Consider the following 13,992-nt stretch of genomic DNA (forward strand, 5'->3'; position numbering starts at 1 on the left):
TTAGTCTTTTTAGGTTCACTCAAAATAAATGCACAGATTCTTTTTCAGAAACAGCGTTAATGTATAAATCTGTTAGTTTATTTTTCTTTAAAAAAAAAAAAACATTGATCCGAACCATTAAAACTATAAGCAACCAGGTGGCATTTATCCAAGGCACTATTGATATTTATTGGACCATTAGGTACTGGACTGAATCCTTTCCCCTCTAATAAACCCCCTAAATCTTCAGACCCACTAGAACTTTATCAACTCTCTCTTCAAACCCACAAAACTCTAAACCCACTAGCTCTCTCCGGCTATTATTTCCGGCAATGGCCGGTGGGTCTTCCTAAATCATCACTCTCTCCTCACCTTGCTGCCCTCTTTGCAGGAAGAAAGCTTATTTTTTAAAATATTTCAGTTGATGTAAGAATTTGTTCTTGCCTTTGTACACAAATTGTTTTGATTTTTCTGCTTGTTTGTACGTACCTTGGATACCTTTATGTAAGGTTCTACGAGACAATTTATTTTATGAGCTTTCTGCTATTTTTATTGTTATACACTTATACTCATAAGAAGGGGTTAAAAATATCTCTGAGGAGCTTATTGTTGTCTGTGAAGTTAATTCAGCTTTCTTCGGTTTTGCGGGGGTAGTAGTCTTTGGTTTTGTATTTGTATTTGTGAATATCTGTCACTTGCTTCATTGAATAATCTAGGGTTTCTTGGTTTAAGAGTTGTCTATGCAAAATGAGGGTGTTGTTTTAACTGGATTGTCCTGGTATACATGGATTCTATGTTATATTTAGCCGTATTTAGCTTGTCATATCGTCTTATTTTTAGAAGATTATAGTTTTTTTTAGCATTGAAGAGGAAATAACATTTTGAAAGAGGTATCTCTTTCTCCCCCTGAGATGTTTTCTGGAAACACTAACATTTATTCTTTGACAGTATATGGATGTTGTTTCTTTACCTTTTTTTTTTTTTTTTTTTTTTAATTTAGTTAAAAAATAATTCACAAGCATTTGGTTGATAAAAAATTGAGGGTTTGGGTATGTGTTTTTTTATTTCTTTTTCTATTCTGTTTAATATTTATGTTTGGACTGGTGGTGTTTTTGTGGTGGTGGTTGTGGAGAGGACGGGAGTTATTTGATTGTTTTGGAACCTAGTTGAGTTGATTCTGTTTGGGTTTGATTTGGCCATTTGACGTGGAAAATCCAACTCTTTAGGTGTTTGTCTATTTGGCTTCCAAGTTGTTGGTATTTAGAGCAAAGATTTTATGCCATGAGCGCTTCGTCTGATTTGGCTGTTGTGCATCAGACATAATTTGGTTGAAATAAGTATTTGAAATGTGTTTGGACACCAAAAAAAAATGTTAAACACATCTAAACATATTCTTCAAACTTAAAATTATCTATTTAGGTGCTGTTATAGAACCTAAATTTTGGGGGGGAAATTGCCATTGTGTGAAGTATACCTTTGTTTGATTAGCCTTTTGCTGAAATTATTTGTGGTTGATGGCGCATTTTAGTCAAGTTGCTGGTTTAGTGTGATTATAGTATATGTACATGCTTGTTTTGGAGTTGGACCAGAACAATGACTAATATTTGTCGGAAAACAGTTCGTGTCAGTATTAGGTGGAAGATATTTAATAGATTTTTAATCTTTAGAGATTATTTTTTATTTCAATTGAAAAAGAATCGTTGTTTGCTCAATTAGACGAAGCCGACATTGAGTTTCATCTCCGTCCATGAAATAAGCTAAAGCATACGAGGTAGTTCTATTGGTTTGGATCTAAAGTTTTTTTTTTTTTGCTTTGTGAAGGTTCTTGCTGTAAATTTTAGCATCTTAATATATTCTGGTTGAACCTCTCTTGTTGATTATCTAAAAGATGATTACCTCTATTTTTTTCTTGTAGATATGACTCGAGGCAGAGGTCGAGGTAGCACGGGCCGTGTAAGCAAGACCTCAATTAGAGGTCGAGGTTTAATGCCTACTGTTTCCGTTCCCATAATTAGTTCTCAACAGGGTGGTACCAGTTCTTCAGGTGGGCAAGACCAGGTTCAAACATGTCCTACTACTACGCCACCCGTTCAAACATCAGGTCATGGTAGCACCCCATCCATTTCTGAACCATCTCCTATAATACCTAATGAGAGCAACGTAATAGGCGAGGGTGCGTCTACTCAGAGAAACGTAACAGGTGAAGGTACATCTGCTCAGAGTGACACAATAGGAGAAGGTGAGAGCAACAGTAACAGGGAGCGGACACTTGTTTTTCTTTCTCCTTCAGGGTTAGTTTCTGCTTGCACCATTATTATTTATATACTGTAGTTGCTTTATGATAGGCTTCATATAATGTCTTCCAATTTTTCCAGGTTGGAACCATTGAGATTATGCTCAGAGAAGATAACTGCGTCTTTCAAGAATGAACTTGAGCCTAAGGGAGTTAATTGGAAAAGTGTCTCAGAAGAGACAAAAGATTTTTATCTGGGAGAATTTGAGGTATAATAACTGAAACATTTGTCACTAGTTACACTTAGTGACAAATAGAAAAAACAAATTTATGGAATCAAATAATGAGTACCAAAACAGCAGTATTGGGTCATTTATTGTGTTACACTGTCAACAAAACTAGAGAAGACAAGAATTATTAGAGATCTTGTTAATAGTTAAAGACAAATATAAAGAAGAGTAACTGTTTAAAGAAATAATATCTTCTTCCTCTTTTCTCCTACTGATGAATCAATAGAATTCAAATAAATTAGCTCACTCTTAACGATTTAAGTTCAATATAGCATCAGGCGTGAAAGAAACTTAAAAGCAGGACATCTATTACCTCTGCTATTTCTATTGGTCTTATATTGTTAATAAGCCTCGTTTTATTTGCAGTTCTTTTCTTTCCCGTTTATTGGGTGACTGATGGTGTTTGTCTTATAACTCATGTTTTATAACTTTTGTCTGCTGAAATGATGAGTTATTGTTATACTCTACTTTGTAAAATTTTTTCAGAAGGCATTCTATTGGGATTCTTCGATTGATAGTGAAGTGAGGAAGCAATGGCGTAAAAAGGTAGCGAGAAAGTACAGTGATTTCATTAGCACAATAAAAACTGAAGGATTTCGGCCAGATTATGTTCCGATAGAAACATGGGAAAGTTGGATGAAATATTGGAAAGATCCTAAGGTTGTTGAAAAATCAAAATAGCTTCAAAGAATCGTTGTGGCGGTGAGAATGCAGTTGCTAGTGGGACTCACACGGGTGGGTCTATTACCATTGGAGAGCATCACAAGAGACTTGTAAGTTGATTCTGTGGCTTTGGCCTTTGCCTAACCAAATTGTCAACATGAAGGTGAATGCAACATTAGTTGCAGATTATTTATGTTGGCAAGTTTTTTTGGGACTTTCTCACGCTTGTCACAATGAATAAGAAATAGTCTCTCTAGTCTCCAGGAACTAGCCTTGATATCTGTTGCCTATTTGTTGTTTTTGGAAATTTAGACTGCCTCATCAGTTGCAGGTTGAAAATGCTGAAAATTAATGATATAATTGTTCACTTTTTTACCGTTTTGTATCTTTATCTGTACCAGCAGATAAATCAGAATCTGAGTTGCTTCTTATAAGCACTTTCCAGTGAGTGAGCTTCAGTTTTCTCTTGAGCACCAACACACTCCATAGTAAAATGGCTTTGTTGGAAAAATGACTGCTATGTTAGCTGCAACATGTCTGTTGTGACATTGGTTGCTGTTTTTGTTGGTTCTAAAAGTTACTGAACTATGTGGTGATTTTTTTTTTTGTATAGGCTATTAAAAAGGGTCGAGATCTAACACCAAGTGAGGTACATTTGCACATCCATACACATGGTCATGATGAGAAATCTTTTATTGGTGAACGAGCCCGAATCGTGCATGTGAGTCCAACATTCTATAATCTTATTGACTTTTTTTTTTTGGGGTAAAATGATGCACTTAAGAGTTATTTATGTTATATTTGTGTTGTTTGAGAATTTCAAAATTGCTATTGATTTGTAGTCATTTGGAGAATATGTGGATTATTTGAACAAAACATTTATTTATTATATAGGCTAGAATTACTTAAGTGTTGCGGTTGCTCATGAACATATCTTCTTTGTCCGGTACTACTACAATGATGTTTATTGCCTCTTGTTCGTGATGATTGCTAGGTTGCATTGATTCAGCTGTATATCAGGATGGAATTTATGTAGGTTTAAGTGAACTCTGCTGAAATTTTCATTGATCGGTTAGACTCACTCAATAGGCTATAAACATAGTGCTAGTCACAGTTTTCTAGTCAATCTGTTACACCCGGCCCAAAGCTTGCTGCCTTTGAACCCTTAATGGTGCAGTTAAGCCAATTTGAACCCCTCTTAGGCTCTGTTGGGTTATTTATAATAGCTCGTGCTTTACTTTTACCAAGCGCCCTTAAAATGTTTAAACTTGGGATCTGCTTATCAAAGATATTCACATGTTTAACAAGTTGTTGGATTTTTATGGGAATTTACCAACACCGAAGAAATAAGTAAGAAATAGTAGATATGTATGTACTACTGAAATGGCATTTATAATGAGCACCAACATAATATAGCTATATTTTCTTTAGTTATAAGACACTTAGCATGTGATCTACCTGACCAGTATCTGCCATATTCATTCTATACTAGTACTTACTACTACTCTGACTCTATCCCTTCTTTATTCCTAGTACTATTTTAGTTGTACAGTATGAGTGCACTTGCCTTTTTTTTTTTGGGTTAATTTTTCCTTTGTGAAGATTAAAAAAGAAAAAACTTGGTATGTTGGTTGTTGTGTATTAAATGGTTGGTTTAACTATCATCTGATGTTTCATAAGTATTTATTTTGATCTTAGAGATATAAATTCTAGTTTAGCTAAACATTCGCATTACTATTAGATATCATCTTGTGACCATATGCTTAATGATTCATTTATCGGAAAAGGGTCAAATACGAACTGTTAGTGAAATGAATTTCACAATTTCACTAATTATCACTCTTTTACAGGAAAAATATCAAGAAATATTACAACGCCAGACACTGACCCAATCTGAAGTTGATCAATGTCAAGCCTATTACGAAGCCGTGGGAGGGGTAAAGAAAAGAAGAATATACGGTCTTGGATCTCTAGCACAATTATATTATGGGCCGAATCTTCGTCCCTCTTCTGGATCTGATGCTACATCCTCAATACCACTTGTGAATACTCAAGCAGCAGCTACGAGAAATTTGGATGAGTTAGTGATGCGATTGATTCCTGCACTGACCGATAGCATTATTCCTGCACTAACAGATCGCATGCTTCCTGTAATTGTTGAGTGGGTACGTGGATTGGTTTCTTCATCCTCTTCTCAGCTAGACACTCACACTCCTACTGACCATCCACTATCTATGGCACCTATAGTTCCAGTTGCAGCTACTGCCAACATTGATGAGGTTCTTGCATCAGTTTCTGATGATGACCGTAACTCTCCAGTCTCTCATTAGTTAGTTTTGTTGTTTGAACTTTATTGTTGTTGCATGTGATTTTGGATTTTCTTGTTTTGGATATTATCGTTGTGGATGCTTTGAACTCGATTGCATTCTGCTATGTATTTTGGACCTTGTAGAATATTAGTTTCTATGAATTAAGTTATTTTATGAGTATCTAATATATGCTTGGACATGTGTATTTAAAATATTATATAAAAATTAAAACAAAATTGCGATGGATTTTCTGTAGCTATAACTAATACAAAATCAAATTTTGCGACAAATTATTTTCGTCACCAAAAGGAATGCAGAAATTTTTATTAAAAGAATTGGCGACGGAATTAGCGATGGAAATTATTGGTCGCCAATCAAATGAAACGACGAAATAACTCATAGATTTAGCGACGGATTTCATTTGTCGCTAATGTTGGCAACGGATGAAATCTGTCGTTAATCCTGTGACAGATTCATTTTTTTTGTCGGTAAATGGTTAGCTATGAGGATTTTACCGACGGACTGAATTCCGTCGTTATTCCGTCGCTATATTTGTTTAGCAACGGATATATGCTGTGTACCGACGGATTTTGTCCGTCGCTAAACTCGGTTTTTTTTGTAGTGTATGTAGTGGGGATGTTTTGTAGCCTTGTTGGCTCTCAATTTTGTTGTTCAGCTACATAGCATCCTCGTCGGCTTGCTCAGTGGTTTATATATATATATATATATATATATATATATATATATTGGGTGTGTGTGTGCCCAGTTCAGACGAGATAGTCAGCATTTATATATATATAGATTACGGCCTCGCTGGCTTGTTGGTATTATCTGTGTACAGGTAGGCCTTAACAGAGTTTCAGATTTAGAGTGGTTCGCTCGGGCCTAGTTTGGCACTGAGTGCCCGTCACGCCGCTCTAGATTTCGGGCGTGACAAACTTGGTTTCAGAGCAGTTCTGTCCTAGGGTTGTCTACAGACCGTGTCTAGTAGAGTCTTGTTTATGGGTGTGAAGCGTGCCACACTTATAAACAAGAGGCTGCAGGGCATTTAGGAATGATTGACCTTCCATTTTCATCTTAGATCGTGCGGTAGAGCTAAATTATAGAATGTGATGTCCCTAAATGTTTTGATTATGGATAAGCAGTTGATTATGCCGTTATGAGGTAATTGATGAGAATTGAAGTTGATACTCCGAAAGGTATGTTTCCTGTGTTATTAATATTGATAGACTTTGATATAAGAACTTGAGCTAGCTATTGCGGGTAGTTGGGATCGCTCCGTGAGGCATCAGATTTGTTTTCTGGGCTATGTGCAGGAATGGGACAGTAAGAAGTATAGAGGATACTCTGCCAAATTTTTTACAAATTGAATGTTTTGAATTCTTGTGCTATAGAGAAAGAATGAATGGGGAAATGTGGCAATCGGATGTTTGGTAAGTCATGATTGAATGAACAATTATGAGATGCTTTCAAGGAGAAGTTTTAGAATGATTTGAATTTAATTTAAGGGAAGAACCTTGGAGGGGAAAAATTATTAGTAATTAAAGGAACTGGAATAAGTTGCATTCGAGATTTCAGAGAATTGAGATTTATTGAAGATATAGGGAAAGTTGACATTAAGAACTCAAATGCGGTATTACAATTTATAGATTGGTGAGTGAGAGATAATGATGAGATATTGATATGGGAAAGGAAGTTAACGAGTAGGGGAAAGTTTTACTCTAGAAGTTTATACATATACATAAGATTAGGACGGGTTGATGACAGGTACCCAAACTCATTTTACCAGACTTTCCTATATGATGTGGGTTTACATTGGGATTTAGAAGTCACCAGTCATTCAACTTTAAGGGGATTATGAGTATTTTATAGTTGGTACTATTCTGAGAATCATTATGGCCAAGTTACTTCGGGTATTAATGACGTCCTTGAAATCAAGAATAAGAAATGGTTAGGTAAGTTGGATTGCAATTATGATTGCCTTCCGGATTGCTTATATAACTTCTAAATGTGACGTTGCTTGGCTGACGAAGGAAGTAGAGAGTGTATCAACCTTGGGAATATGTGGTGTGTTTATAGCTAATCCTTATAAGAAGGCTTCACCTCATATTTTTTTCAGATGGATGTTGTGAAGGTTAGTTGACAATAGAGAAATTAGGTGTGATGTCGATTTATGGGTAAAGAGAGAAGAGAGCAGGTGTACAATTGAAGATAAAATATCGCAAGGATCGATTCAGTTGCTATAAGAAAGTAAAGGATGTGAGGTTGACTATCTTAGACAAAGAGATAGGTAAAAGTATGAGTAAAGATTTTTAAGTAAAGTTATATTGCCAGGATTCATAGTTAGGACATAGAAAGATATGCTAGGAAGACCTATAGATTTAGACATACGAAAAAGAATATGAGAAACCAGAATAGTCGAGGGAAATTAGTAGCATATGATCTTTACAATTAGAATTTCGAAATGATCGCAAGGTATGAGTCTGGCTAGCTGGGTCAAGAGAGGGGAGGTGTGTTAGAGCCACAGATTTAGGATAAAATCAAATAGCAATGGGATATCTGGCAAGAAAAAGGTGTTGAAAAGCAATAAAAAGTTAAGTCATGGGTGGCTACATCGAGTATTATGTATACCCTTATAATTGATTTTACGACACGTTAAAAGTATTGATTGTGCTATATGTCAAAGTTGAGGCAGCAAGCGCTACAAAGAGAATTAGGATTGGGCTTTCTCGGGAATGAAAATTAGATAGTGGTAACGCGACCAAATATGTAAGCACGAATATTAGGAAAAAGAAGGTTATGATGTCATGAAGGGGAAAGAAACTTGGACAAGGAAAACGTCTACCATTGAGGGTTAGGTAATCTATATTTAAGGAAAAGGTTAGGATGAAAGCAGGGAAAGCAGACGATAGGATCAAATTTAAATAAATCAACGGGAGATAGAGTGATGTTGTACGTAACAAAGGATGAACGTGAGGACCCCGGAACCAACATATACGTCTTCATAACCAGAACCAAGAAGGTTGGAAATAATGGACAAAGGTGCATCCTTGAGAAGAAATAAACAAGTCTTATAAGAGCGACGAGGAAATTTTAAACTCCTGAGATTTAACCAAGAGAATGGATGTGAACCCATGATTGGTACGCCTATTTAAGGGAAGAAAGTACCTCAAGAAGAGATTTTCAGTGTCAAAAGGGATTTGCACTCGTAACGAAACACTCCAACGTTTCCTAACCTAATAGTAAAGGATGACTAATGAAAACATGCATTTTACAAGTAAAAGAAACTATGAGGACTAAAAGAAGGAGAAGGTTAATGAATCAGTAGGCTTGCCCAAGGGAACACAAAATTTAAATTATAAGATAATGGTTGTGTGAAAGATGAAAAGATGCGATCATGAAGGAATATATATATATATATATATATATGTGTGTGTGTGTGTGTGTGTGTGTGTGTGTGTGTGTGTGTGTGTGTGTGCAAGTTGCAGTATCATAAAAGAAGATGAAGACTCGGTGAAAGAAGAAAGGAAAGGGTGTACTTTGTGAAGATTTGATGATAAGAACAAGAATTGACAGAACACTAGAAAGACTATGATGCATAACTGGGATGCAAACAAGTAGTTAAGAAGAACTATTGGACAAAATGAGCTAAGCTAATGAACGGACGAGTCGTGGGAATGGATGGTGTGGAATATCAACTTTTAATGGTATAGTATAGACATAAATCGGAATTGGGAACCTAGAGCAAGGAGAATTTCAAAGATATTAAGAAGATAGTCGTGGAGAAAGGCTAGGGCTAAAGGAGTGTGGTATAGTTGAACACTCCATAAGAGGCCTAATGAATTCCGATGTCCCCATTAATTCATTAGCCTAGACGACTACTGGTCATGAAAGGTAGAGGTGAAAAGACAATAAAGAAGGTATCTGAATTGTGTCTGATATGTATAAGCATTTTGATTTGATACAAGAACTCAACTAGCAAAAATGAAAATAAGTTAAACCATGCGATGAACAGAACTTCGGCATTAGGTGGAATAGAGGAGTTGAAGGATCGTTAAGGTCGGCCAGATGACTATCAAGACGGTTAATACTCGAAGGTTACTGGTATATGAGAACATCCTTTAAAAAGGGGGAAGAACAAATTCAGTTCTAAGATGAACTACAATATTTCAAAGTTCAAAAGAGGAAAATATACTGAATTGAAAGAGTCAAATTTCGAGATGAACCGATATGTCAAGAATGCGCTAAAGAAAAGTGAGAATGGACTAAATGCAAGTATATTATGAGAGAAATGTGAAAAAGGAGGCATGACAAGATGATGAAGGTTTTGCGAATCAAAGAGAATAAGTTTCGTCAACGCGATACGTTGTATGCCGGACTCTGACTTGAATCATTCGCGTCGAAGAAATTTTAGTTACATGTAGATATGCAGTAAAGTACTCCAAGGGGGTAACAGAAGGAGTAAGAAAGGTCGCATGTGACCAGGGATAAGTATAACGGACAATCGGAATTACTAAAAAGAACTTGTAGCTAGGCCTGTGCACAAATTGGTTCGGTTCGGTTTTGGCCATCACCGAGTTGAGATTTCAAATTTCGGCTTTCTAAAATTTTCAACCAAACTCGATCCATTCTAGGTACAATTTGATTCGTTTTTTATTGTTTCGGTTCGGTTACACAAATTGATTTGTTCGGTTTATTTGAAATTTAAACAAGCAACTATTTCATTTCAGTTTTAGAATAAACATAACAAAAAATAATGAGATCCTAAACTTGCAGCCTTATAACCAAGACATTAACCAAGAAAAAACCATAAACTTGCAAGCATAATATCATATAAATAGCAAAACAAGAGCTTGACAACTTGTGCAAGCATACAAATCCGCCAACACCATATTACATATACCAAATTAGTCATATTAGTCACTAGTGGCATACAAATTCGGTTTGTTCAAATCGATTCGGTTGATAATTGAAGCAAACCGTATCCGAACCGTTAAACCGTAATATTTTACAATTGCATTTGTAATTCGAAATCGAATTGTATTATCCAAATTGATTCGAATCGGTTCGGAAATTCAGATTGAACCGATTAGTGCACTGGCCTACTTGTAGCACTAAAAGAGATGAAAACTTTAAAAGAGGAATATTTATAGGAAACTCAATAATCTTCAAAGGAGAGATGCTATATCTGAATAAGAGAGTTTGTCTACTAGTAGACAAATGAAGAGAAAAGCAAAAGAGTACAACAATCAAGAGTGCTCACAGATCGGCAGAGAGCCGTAGCAATCATAAGTTATGACCGTTTTAATAGCAACAGGTCCCAGGATGGTAGCTAGATACCAATTGACCACTGGGTGCATATATAAAAACATGAGAATAAGAAACTAATGAATGAGTTCCACAAAGAATTGGGAGAATATGAAAGAAGACTAATGAGCTCATAGTATAAGAACATGGAGATCAGGAACTAAGGAGGACAATCATTTCAAGAAATTAACGATAGCATCGTAAGCTCGCAAGCTACAGCATTCGAGGACGAATGTTTCTACGGGGGGAATAATGTTACACCTCGCACTTTCAGAGCATGAGTATGCCATGTATTTCACCGTATTAATGGAGTATCAGAGACATCCCATAATGTTTTAAAAGGTACAAGCCATGGGAAATACGTAACGATGAAGTGAAGGATGAATTACGATCTTGTAAGTCGTAACTGGAAAGGCAACCTTTGAACCAAAGGACATGATCATTATCAAGTATGATTAATGATAAATATCATGTATGGAGAGTTTCAGAAGATTCCGGGACCAATAAGCAAATCGAAGAAAATAAGTTTGTCAAAAATTTGAAAAAAGTTGGCAGAATTTTGGACATAAATTTTGGTCCAACTTGGAGAAAGAATATCTTTTAGTATATGAGAAGTTTTGAAGTAAAGCAAAAGCCTGAATTGAATTTCATGAAATCTAGTTTCCAACGCAATAAACCACTCGTCGATATCACATCGGAGTAGAGAGTTATGGACGTTACAAGTTAGGCTGCCAGAGCAGGGATTACCCTTCGCGAACGCGACCCAAGGGCCGCGAACGCGAAAAGGAGGACTAAATAACCCTTCGCGAACATGACCCAAGGCCACGAACACGAAGGGTAAATTCTGAGTCGGTGGAAACTGACTCTGGAACCTTATAAAAGGGGGTTTACCCCCTCATTTTCCATCCAAACACCCCTCCAAACTTCCTAAATATTTAGGAAATTTCCCCCAACTTCCGTCTATCAAATTTTAGCGCAAATTAAGTGGAAATCTCTGAATTTAGGTTCGGACAACGTATAGTTGCGATTGTAATATCGTCTTGCAAGGGATCTTGGCTTGGATTCAAGGTGGATATGAAAGATGTTGCGGTTCTAGAGGAAGTAAGGTATGAATCTTCCCTTATTAATATTGATTTAGGTTTATTTACGGAGATGCAGTTATTAAATATCCGTATTACAAGTTAGTTAGTTGAGAAATTTAGAAAACATAGTGTGGGATGTTTAATAGAATATATTGGTATGGATAACGGTGTTGATGATGTTGGTATTGTTGTTGTTGATTGGTTGTTGATATTATGATTTCGGGCTAGGTATATAAACAGGGGATATGCTGCCAGATTTCGGCAGATTCTAAATGAATTTAAATTGAAGCCTTAAGACGAGCGTATGAGGATGATCCTAACAATAGTGTGAATGATTTTATATGTAGATTACGAGACTACGAATGATCTTAAGTAAATTACAAGACAGGAAGTAAGTTGGAAAGTCGACAAATAAGCGTCCAGGTATGTTGAGGTTGTTCCTTCTTTTCTTGGCATGATTCCATATATGGTAGGAGCGTACAAAACTTTATGACTAGAGATTTTTCAAAGTAGAGCTTGTCATATTGTGGCATAGTTTCCGAGTGTTATGTTGTTCTTTCTGAGGGGCTATATCCCCTCCCTATATTCTTGAGTTTATAGAGAGACAGAAGAGACATGTTACAGTATCAGTGTTTTTAGCTTATGCATGATATACATCCATATGTTTTCTTTAGCCTGGCCACTTAGTCAGTGAGACATTTTTTATTTTGCCTAGCCTACGGTCCGTGAGATAGTTATGCCTAGCCTACGGGTCAATGAGATAGACATAGCTGGCCTACGGGTCAGTGAGACAGATTTACCTGGCCTACGGGTCAGTGAGACAGATTGCCTGGCCGATGGGTCAGTGAGACATATTGCCTAGCTACTTGGCCAGTGAGATTTTACAGTTGCCTGGCCACTTGGCCAGTGAGATTTTACAGTTTCCTATCCACTTGGTTAGTGAGACAGGTCTGGAGAGATAAAATATAATAGTATTTTAATTCATTACATATGAGACAGGTCTGGAGAGATATTTAGGGCATTCTTTGGCCTCCTGATTACTATATTTTCAGTTCAGTTTCAGTTATCTGTTGCCTTACATACTGGGTATATTATTTCGTACTGACGTCCCTTTTGCTTGGGGACGCTGTGTTCATGCCCGCAGGTTCAGGTAGCTAGACAGACGATCCAGCTCAGTAGGCCTTCCACTCAGCTACAGTCAGTGCGCTCCACTTGGTTCGGAGCTGTAGTCCTTTTTGGTATACTATTTTGATATGTATATATAGGTATGACGGGGTCTTGTCCTGTCCTTTCTGCAGCTCGTGTTCCCTAGAGGTCTGTAGATAGTTGTATGTAGTTGGGATGTTATGTAGCCTTGCTGGCTCTCAGTTTTGTTGTTCAGCTACATAGCAGCCTCGCCGACTTGCTTAGTTGTGTATATATATTTTGGGTGTGTGTGTGTGCAGTTCAGACGATATAGTCAGCATTTATATATATATATATATATATATATATATATATATATATATATATATATATATATATATCCAGATTATGGCCTCGCCGGCTTGTTGGTATTATCTGTGTGCAGGTAGGACTTAGCAGAGTTTCAGATTTAGAGTGTTTCGCTTGGGCCTAGTTTGGCACCGAGTGCCGGTCACGCCGCTCCAGATTTGGGGTATGACATCACAAGACTAGATATCTTGTATTAGCTAGGTTTGTGCTATTGAGTTGTGTCTTTATCAGCTTATTGTAGAAGCATTAACGTAGATACAAACATTGTAACTCTAAGTAGGAAGTTTACTACTTGGGGATAGCTTGCTAGTCCGAGGTTGGGTAGCAAGGTTAAGGTGAGGGTTAGATTACAGAGGTTGTAATTTGTAACTCGTTGTTGGCTCATTGTTGTAGTGAAGTTGTTGGGGAAATCCTACAGGTTTGTAGGTCGTGGTATTTATCACCTTTTGAGCCGGGTGGTTGCCACGTAAAAAATTCGGTGTCCTTTACCTTCCTGTTGTTTTTATTCTGCAAACAAGTTTGTTGAACCGGTTAGATAACGTGTTCTGTCCATAGGCAAAAAGTAGGTACACATTAGTCGTGCAGAGCTAACAGTAGCAATTTTCTCTGCTTTCACCCCCTTTTGCCCTGTCCCC

The 13,992-nt window shown here is 36.8% G+C and overlaps 1 pseudogene; it reads left to right on the forward strand.

Moving 5' to 3' along the window:
* The first annotated feature begins 1,537 nt into the window (after positions 1–1,537).
* LOC132599801 (uncharacterized) lies at positions 1,538–5,642 on the forward strand (annotated as a pseudogene).
* Positions 5,643–13,992: the final 8,350 nt, after the last annotated feature.

The sequence above is a fragment of the Lycium barbarum genome, chromosome 6 (genome assembly GCF_019175385.1).
Source record: "Lycium barbarum isolate Lr01 chromosome 6, ASM1917538v2, whole genome shotgun sequence".
NCBI lineage: Eukaryota > Viridiplantae > Streptophyta > Magnoliopsida > Solanales > Solanaceae > Lycium > Lycium barbarum.